A 10,553-nucleotide genomic window follows, 5' to 3' on the forward strand; every position below is an offset into this window, starting at 1 on the left:
GACAACAACAACTTTTGCACGTGCTTGAGATCGTGCCCACAGACATATAAATGCATCATATATAATGTATATGATATGATAAACGCTGCTAGACGCTCAGTTCTTGTGCTCCCTCTCATTCACGTTGAAATACTGAAAGCGAAACTGAAACTTTGAAACTGGAACGCAACTGTTTGGGACAGAACGCTAATTCAGTGAACAAATATTTTCATATTACTTTCCACCAGTTGTTAGTCATGTAATCCATTCATATCAATGTGAATCAATCAATACTAATACAACTTTCACAACGTATTTCACAACGTATTTACTGTATAATCAACGGTAGCAGATGTAAACATTCCGCATTTGATTTGAACTGACGCGGCCAAGATCTAGATTGGTCACTGCCATGTGCTTTGAGATAGAGCAGTTAACCCCCCATGGAGACCCCATGGAGAGAATTGGATGGGATCGGAGTGCTGCCATCATGTGCCCGCACTGACTGACCCAAAGACACGTTTGGCAAAAGAACGAAACATTGAACGAAAGACTGGTATCCGGCAAAAGAACGAATCATTGAACGAAAGACCGATATCCTGCAGATGAACGAAACGTTGATCCAAAGACGGTCGGGAGGTGAACGATTAGGTCATCTGCCGGAAACAAGTATTTGGATCATTTTTCACGTGATCTGCATAGGCTCAGCATGGGAAGCTAGAGAAAACCGAAATGTTTCGTTCATTTTGACTGGGTCTTCGGATACGGGGCTCTGGATATTTTTTTACGTAACCTGCATATGCTCAGAAGAAGAAACAGAAAGGACTTAGTAACCTCGTTCACTTTCGAGTGTGTAAGTTTAGTAAGACGTGAATGATATTCGTTCACAAGAAATAATTACAGGTTTAGTTATTTAAACTTTCTATACTTTACTTACAGTTCAGTGCAGCGTAATTGTTTGTCGTGATAATTAAATGCTAATGTGATAATAAATGACTATTTAATCCAAACTTTCATAATGCATTATTTGAATGCAGGAATTTTTAAATTAGTATCTGCTGGTTTACATGCAGTAACTTACATGAGAATATGATACGTGTTTGTAGTGGAATGCAGTAGTGCAGGGAATTGGCTATAAAATTATAAAATGTTGAGCGCGCATTCCCCCCCCCACCCACCCCCCCCCGTTGAAATGAACGAATAACTCGAAAAAAGATTCGTTCTTTTTACTGAACAAGATTCAAAGATTCGAGTCGGAAAAATGATCCGAACTTCCCATCACTATTATCAACTGCTCATGACCACGCCGAGCCTGAGACGCTGGATGCCCACGGTAGATATGTCTTGCGTTTAATCGGTACGCGAAAAGTCGGCTGGGGGGCGTGGTCAGATAGGGATAGCTTTTGAGAGCTCGTGGTTTTGGAAGCACCCAACACAGTACGTGTTGTAGCCGAAGTTATAACCGCCTATTTTGTGCTGCCAATAAAGTCATCATTAAAATACATAATTAAAAACTCAAACTGCACGTAGTGACTGAGATCGCTAATATTGGAGTGGGTCATTCGCCCCAAAATCTGCTCATATGAAAAGTAAACAGCAATCAATGTAATGTTATATGAAACTTATTAGCAGCCAGCTAGCTAGCCACTTAGTGTTCCAATGAGGTTTCGGTTAAAGTTGTAGCGGCAAGCTAACAGTAATAGTTCAGTTATAGTTCAGAGTTCAGTTTAGATGTTGTGCTGATTACTTTAATTTATTATTTGTGTACTTATTCTATCTAAACCATCTAAACTAGAGATGCACCGAAATGAAAATTTGTGGCCGAAACCGAAAAATAATTAATCGCTTGGCCGAATACCGAAACCGAAAATGACAGTTCCGTTTAAAGTTGTCAAAACACTATTTTTAAATATTGCTTAAATCTACTGCTAACAATAAATGTTTAGACATTTTTCAAGGAAAAATGTTTATTTGAAATCTTCAAATGTTGGAGAACTGATATCAAGGAACTGTTAGTTTTAGATTTTGAGCTCAGATGTTGGAAGCGACATAGTTTTTTGACCGTGCAAACTTGTATTTCTATTTTTGATCCAGTAAACATTTTTTATTGAAGTTTATCTTGTTTCACGCGTGTCAATTAAAAGCTTTAGAACTGAACTTAAAAAACGTGGTACAGAAGACTCAGACAGACGAAGTGCCACTACATTTAGTCAAAAAACTAGCTTAGCTGAACTTCGCTGGATTGCCTGTACAAGGAGTGGAACGCAGCTAGCTTGCTGCACCGGTGAAAGGTCTCCCCACCGAAGCTAAAGTTGGAACTGGTAATTCATTGAAGCATTCTACGAGAACAGGTATCGAAAAATCCTTTCTATCTTTCAGTATTAAGAAGATACGAAGATATACGGATGAATGAAGATAACTATTGAAATTGGATAAAAACGAAAGTTAAACTGTAACTGCTCCATGCTGGAAATAGCAACGTAATTCACCCCTAGCAAGAATCTACACTGATAGCCTGCCTTGAATCAGTGAATGTGGAGTTTTTAGCGATTTTTGAGAAGCTGCTTTGCACTCGTTTATAAAGAAAAGTTCTGTGTAAGGAAGAGCTTTTGAACTGTGGCATACAGCTTGAGCATTAACTCTGCAACGTGTACAATGTCTGATGGGGAAGAACAGAGAAGTGTTGAGGATATGATGGCGCAGGGAAGATCACGTAAGCTAACTGAGAAGGCATTAGAAGACAAGTTGCAGAAATACATTGCATTGAGGAGACGGAATTTAGGAACTCTGACGACCCATAAAAAGCTAGAGGGGTTGGCGTCATTGTTACATTTTACTATTTTGAGATCGTTTAGGTGGCCTGTGCTCCTTGCTGTGTAATCAGACAAGATTGTATAATTTTGCGTCACCACCACTTTTCGGCCTCCGATTCGGCCACTCATTTGGCTTTCGGCCGAAAGCCTAATGTGTCTTTTTTTGCGTTTTCGGCCGAATTTTTTCGTTTGCCGAATTTTCGGTGCACCTCTAATCTAAACCATATCAGCCAGTTCAATCACGAAAACGTTGTATGTAACATATTTAGCAGCTAGCAAGCTACAATGCGTTTTCAATGGGGTTTCGCTCATAGTATTAGCGACAAGCTAACTAAATGTTGAGAGCTTAATTTAAGACCTACAATATTCAGTTTGACCTCACAGTATTCGTGTAGCATATAAACAACAAACCGAGTCAATTAGACATATACAAGTCGTGTAGAGAACCTTTATTCACATAAAATATGTCACTGTAAATTAGTCTTTTTTCCAAATTTTTGATTACTCCCGCCCCTATGAGCTACGTTGACTTCCAAATCACACACACGCCGAACTGATTGGCTCTCAGCAGGCAGCAAGTCGCCTTCATTTGCATAGAGTTAAAAAATCCCCATCTTTTAACAGGCAGCAGAGCCGACTTTTTTTCCTCAGCAGGTGACAGCAGTCGACAAGTCGCCTCCATTCTATCCCAATGAGAGCGACACAAAGTCGTGTCCCGTGGGCATCCACCGTGAGACCCCTGCCGTATGTAGGAAGAGGACACTATCTTCTCACTCAGAGAGAAATTCTCTGTGTTCATGTCTGTGACGTTCGGGTCTTAAAGGCACCCAGTGCAACTTTATGTAAACATTCAATGAAAAATAAACATTCAATTTCTAGTCTTTTTTACACGTAGTAAGTTTCAATAACTCCATACCATTACATATCGACATTCAAGGAGCAAAGATGAGACGTCGTTGTGTGGTGAGAACTGATAGAAAATCGTAAACAACAACAATCGCCGGTGGGGAGAAGCCATTTTTCCATTGACTGGAAGCCTGCTTTATTTATTGTAGGTTACAAAAAATAAAGAAAATGGCGGCGATTGTTGTTGTTATAGATTTTCTATCAGTTCTCACCACACAACGACGTCTCATCTCTGCAGTGCTTACGCTACTTTACCCGACTCCAACACTAACTACTCGTTTCTTACAAGGTCAGAGACAATGGATACATTATCAGCAAAACCCGACCTGTGTAAAAGAAAACACCGTAGCCCAGAGAAAGGAGACGCTTTAAAATAAAGTAAAGGAAAGTGGTAATCGCTACTGCAGCAGTGTGCACTTTTCCGTGTTCTGACGTCAAGAGATATTACCTTCCAAAATAGCAGTCCTTTTTTGTTTCAATTTCAAGATAAAAGTCTAAGAGTGATATATCGCCTATTTGAACTCATGTCATTTGAACACATTTTCATAGCTGGAGACTTTATTGAGGGTTTATTGAGGAACATTTGTTTAACCAACCTGAAACACACGCACAGAATACTAACCATTATTCACTGAAGAGGCAGAACAAATGAAGGACACATAACCTGTACCTTGAAGGTACTTTTATTGGTATTATTAAGTGTTTAAAAAATAGCTCAGTAATTATGAAGCAGTAAAGTAAAGAAGGAAGTAGTTTTTGATAATATTCCGATAGTTCTGATATCCCAATATTTATTTATTTTTTTTTTTTTTAATATTCCAATAGTTCTGATATCCCAATAGTTTTTGATAATATTCCAATAGTTCCAATATTCCGATAGTTTTTGATGACATTCATGTGAGGCAGCGTAGGCACAAGGATAATTATTATTGGACTGCCTTATCGTGTACCGAACTCGGAAAGTAAAACATTTAGATTTATTCTTTACCCCTGTCTCTGAGTCTGCTATTGAGTCCTGTTACTGTACAAAACACTGATCGTTACACGCACAGAATGCTAACCATTATTCACTCAAAAGGCAGTGTACAGGCAGAACAAATGAAGGACACAACTTGTACCTTGAAGATCATTTTATTGGTAATGTTAAGTGTAAAAAATAATAGCAGCAGCATACAGTCCATCTCCGAGCACAAGCGTAATTGATCAGCAAAAGTTAGGGTCTGAAGGGGGGCCTGTCAATAGACTGTAGACATAAATATGGCAACAGTATGGTGTTCATTTTAGGACATCCTCAGATCTCAGACTCAAATGTCAGACTCAAATGAAAAGGCGTCAGGTCTCAGACCAAAAGTCGTCAGACACAGGCGAAACTGCTTCAGTCTCAGAAAAACCTCTGTCATTCTCAGACAAAACGGCGTCATTCTCACACAAAACTTCGTCAAACCAAACACCGTCATTCTCAGAAAAACCGGCGTCAAAAAACCGGCATCATTCTCACACAAACCGGCGTCAAAAGACTGCCATCATTCTCACACAAAACGGCTTCATTCTCACACAAAACGGCGTCAAATAAACCGGCCTCATCCTCACATAAAACGGAATCAAAGAAACCGTCATCATTCTCACACAAAACGGTGTAAAAAAACCGGCATCATTTCACACAACACTTTGTTAAACCAAACGGCGTCATTCTCACATAGCACTTTGTCAAACCAAAAGGCCTCATTCTCACATAGCACTTTGTCAGACAAAAAGTTGTCAGAGCCAGATGAGGGAGTTGTTGACTAGCTTTCTGAATTAGCTAAAGTATCAGCTTTTACAATGAATACCGCTGTAGTGTTTATGTTAACTGGTACAGCAAGAACTTTTGATATAATACGAAATAGTTGTTTATTGATTTTGGAATATATGATTTGTAGCCTGCACAGAGTGCCGTAGCGTTTATACCTTGGAGACATGTGGAGTGACTTTAGTGGAGAAGCTGGGTGAGTTTGCATGTGCTTTGTATGGGTGATTTAAAACAAGCTAGTATTTGTGAGCGTGTATATAGCAGATCAGAGACGACGGGACACTAGGCATTGTGTGATGTTTTGTGTGTTTGTTTGATTTATAGGCATCGTGTGCGCCACTGTTTGTATCCCTCATTTTGATTTGTAATGTTTGTCCTGCATATTGTTTTGTACTGTCTGTGAGCCGACGTGTCTCTGAGTAGTTTATTGATGTAAATAAAAGATCGGATGTTTTTCTATACCTCTATACTCCGGTTATCAGTTTGTATTGACCTCACATTAATTTTAAGTTTCTGAGATAATCTATCAGAATTACTTGATGAAAACAACATATTAAATCTCACACATTATCTTAATGACATGAAGGGCCATGCATACAAACCAGTGGGAAACTGGACATAGGCCTATAGCGTTTACTTAGCTAATAACAAAAAAAAAGTTTCCTTTAACCAGTTTCTAGGTCCTAATTAGATAAGTACTTGGTTCGGAAAGGATACTTCTATCGTCCTCTTTCTTAGCTGACATTTTGGAAATATCTCTGGAAAACAGGTGAAAAACTCAAGTAATTTGCTATGTAGTAATGCTGGGAGGGTTGCTCTCTATCCATTAAATAGGGAATGTATTTCACGTATGTGTAGAACCTATTTAGAATGGCTGTGTCATGTTAAAAGTGACCGGGGCGAAAAAGAGCCCGGGTGACATAATGTTGACTTTCGAACGACTCTTGAGTGACAGTTGCTATGCTATTCTACAAAAATGATATGCTATGGTGTAGTAGACTGAGTACAGTTGAGACACTTTTTGCTTTATTCACTACTGCACAGAACACTAGACAGATTTGCAAAACAACTTTCGCCGATATCTCCGTAAGGGAGATGGGTTATGTGCTCTAATTTCCTGGGATCAAAGAAGACGTAGAGTATTCATGTGCAAACTAAAAATCACGTCTCAGGATTGCTGCGCATCAACTGTACCCATGCCTCAACTGTACTCAGTCTACCCTACTAATAACACTGTCATATAATTATGAGTGCTTTGTTCTCCGCTTCGCCGACATTACAAAAATGTAGGCTACCACTCGCAAAATAGCGCAAGACATTCAATGTTCGACTTTGGTGTTTGCAATTTATGACTCGAGAAGGTCTTGTAAATTAATTATTCCTTGTTGGCTGAATCAGTAGCGCTCATACAAGAATCATGATGGAAAAATGGATCTCTCAAAGAACTCTCTCCCTACGCTAATCAAACTATCAATATGGCTCCTTGGTCAATGGGATCCCTCCTTTTGCCGGGGGTGTGGCAAGCTTAGCTTAACTTAGGTAAGCCTGCCCTGGAGCAGGTTAGTGCTAAGTGATATGTTACTATGGTAATTTATCGGAAGTTGCTTCGCCGAACCAAAAAGAGGGCGTTTTTTCTTTTTTTCTGGAAACTAACTCGCTTACCAAGCTACGCCGAATAGGCCCCAGCTTGCTTGTATTTAACCTGCAATAATGTATAATAGTGCTTGATGTTTGACTGTGGTAAGAAAGTTCTTGACTCGCTAGTTTGTTATAGTATCAAAGTAAGCACATTTCATCAGCTAGCATCTCGCTTGTGTTAAGCTACTCATCTGTTGTTTTGCTTAAATTAAGAAAGTCCTTAATGTGTTGTGATTTTTAGACATATCTGACGGCACCCTCAATTACATTTGAACAAAACAGGGCATTGTTTGCACAACCTTTTACTATTAAACAACGGGGGATTGCTAATCGCTTACGACATGCTAGCGGCGAAACCTATTGACATTCTTACTTACAGGATACCAGCAGGCAGGTGTAGCTAAAACTTTTTAGTCGCTTAATATTGTACCTGAACGAACACTATCAGCTACTTTTTTGTCGCTTAATATTGTCGCACAAAGGAGGAATTGCTAGTCGCTATAGAGATGCTAGCGGCGAAACCTGTTGATATGTGCTTACTTACAGGAGACCGGCAGCCAATATTAAGCGGCTAAAAAGTACCTTATGGCTTTCTAACGACTCTTGAGACTCTCTGACTGATAGCCAAAATGTGCCGGACTACGTGGTGACCAGTTTACGAAATGCTATCGTTGATATAGCAACTGTCACTCAAGAGTCGTTCGCAAGTCAACATTGCGTCATTTGGGCTCTTTTTCGCCCCCGGTCACTTTTTAACATGACAGCTGACCTAACATAAAACGGCAGTGAAAGAGCCAAGAGACTGGAGGCAAACAGTACCTCTGCCTCAATGAGGGGGGCGCGTGAGAGCATATCTGCATGCTAAGGTTATACTTATTAGCAGCGAGGCTAGCTAGCTACTATGTGTTTCAATGGATTTTTGGTCTAAGCGTTAGTGAAAGCTTCAGTTAAGACCTACAATACTCTGCAACATTTTAAGAGTAAACAACTATTAAACAACTACTGCTACTTTAGCTAATTCAGAAAGATTGTCAACAACTCCCTCATCTGGCTCTGACAACTTTTTTTCTGACAAAGTGCTATGTGAGAATGAAGCCGTTTGGTTTGACAAAGGGCTATGTGAGAATGACGCCGTTTGGTTTGACAAAGTGCTATGCGAGAATGACGCCATTTGGTTTGACAAAGTGCTATGCGAGAATGACGCCGTATGGTTTGACAAAGGGCTATGTGAGAATGACGCCGTTTGGTTTGACAAAGTGCTATGCGAGAATGACGCCGTTTGGTTTGACAAAGTGCTATGCGAGAATGACGCCGTTTGGTTTGACAAAGTGCTATGTGAGAATGACGGCGTATGGTTTGACAAAGTGCTATGTGAGAATGACGCCGTTTGGTTTGACAAAGTGCTATGTGAGAATGACGCCGTTTGGTTTGACAAAGTGCTATGTTAGAATGACGCCGTTTGGTTTGACAAAGTGCTATGTGAGAATGACGCCGTTTGGTTGGACAAAGTGCTATGTGAGAATGACGCCGTTTGGTTTGACAAAGTGCTATGTGAGAATGATGCCGTTTGGTTTGACAAGGTGCTATGTGAGAATGACGCCGTATGGTTTGACAAAGTGCTGTGTGAGAATGACGCCGTTTGGTTTGACAAAGTGCTATGTGAGAATGATGCCGCGTGGTTTGACAAAGTGCTATGTGAGAATCACGCCGTTTGGTTTGACAAAGTGTTGAGTGAGAATGACGCTGTTTGGTCTGACGAAGTTTTGAGTGAGGGTAAAGTGGTGCGAAGGAGAGTTGTAGAAGATGAGTATAAGGTGGTTACTAAGTTCAAGGATGGACATGATATTCAGGCTGTGTCTCTCATTACATTAACTACGGCGTTAAAAAATCAGTTGGGGAGGTGGAACTGGCACAAGTATTACATTATGGTAGGCTTTTCATTAAGTGTAAGGATGTTGGACAACGAGATAAGGCTTTGCGATTAACGGCAATTTGCAAAAAAGAGGTGAATGAGGTAAAGCGGTTTTGTGCATGAAGGAAGGTAAGGGGTGTGTTCTCTGGAATTCCTCTTGGTGAAAAGTTCGAGAAGTTGAAAAGGAACATTAAAGGAGTTAAGATAGTAGACATTAAGCGCCTGCAGATGGTGAAGGAGGGGCAGAAAGTCGATAGCACTTGAATTCTTTTGGAGTTTCAAGAAGAGGGCCTGCCAGCCAAAGTAATGATAGGATATATGTGTTTTAGTGTGAGGGAGTATGTCCCTCCTCCAATGCGTTGCTATAAGTACAAGTAATACGGTAACATTGCAAAATGTGTGGGAAGTGTAATCATGAGTATGATGAATGTTAGAGTGAGGTCAAAACGTGTAGCAACTGTGGGGGAGGTCACTCTGCAGCATATGGTGGATGCCCTGTAAGGAAAAGGGCGGTGGTAGTGCAGCAGGTTAGAACAGAGAAAAAGCTAACATATGCTCAGGCAATCAAAGTGGTTGATACAGAAAAGAAAGAAAGAGAAATAATAAAGCCAGTGAATAAGGAATGTGAAGGAATCTGTACAGAGAAGCTGGCTCTGTTCATAGCGTATGTAACAAACTGTGCTGAACAAGTCGGCTCAAAGAGAGATAAGATGAAAATGAAAACTGCAGGATTATTTCTGAATGTTCAGGGTACGGGGTGGCTTAGCACAGTGTGAAAGGGTTGAGTCACCATCCCAACCAGAGCCATGGTAGAATTCTGCAGTGGAATGCTAGAAGCCTCATTGTCAATGGATATGAATTTAAAGGATTTATTGAGAGAATGCCGGTTAAACCAGAGGTTATTTGCATTCAGGAATCCTGGTTTAAGGGGGTATACAGATGCATCTAAAATAGGAAGTAAAGTGGGGGTGGCTTTTGTGGTCCCAAAGTGAAAGGTCAATGTGATGAAAAGGATGACTGATGATTTGGCTGTGTTTACAGCAAAGTTAGCAGCAATACGACTAGCTGTAATGTGGGTGGAAGAGTATAGGCCCAAATGTGTGGCAATATGGTCTGACTCTAGTTCAACTCTAGTCTCGCTAAAGAATATGCACTCTAACTCAAGACCAGATATTGTGTATGAGGTGTTGCAGTTAGCAAACCGAATGCAGAAGGAAGGAATCAGAATTTCCAATGGGTGGTTTCAAGCGCACATGGGAGTAAAAGGAAATGAAATGGCTGATAGCTATGCAAAACAGGTCGAGAGAGAAGACACAGAAGCTGGAACATAACTCGGGCCGAGTGGGACTGACAGTAAACGGAACTTAAACGAAAGAGATGCGGGTCAAAACAGCTGGGAAGGCCAAACCTGTGTGTTGCCGAGGAACGGAGCTGGAGGCAGTGAAGGATTTCACGTACCTCGGGAGCGTCATCAGCAACGATGGAGGGGCAACCAAAGATGTGGAGGCACAGAAAG

The sequence above is a fragment of the Sprattus sprattus genome (genome assembly GCF_963457725.1).
Source record: "Sprattus sprattus genome assembly, chromosome: 15".
Lineage (NCBI taxonomy): Eukaryota > Metazoa > Chordata > Actinopteri > Clupeiformes > Clupeidae > Sprattus > Sprattus sprattus.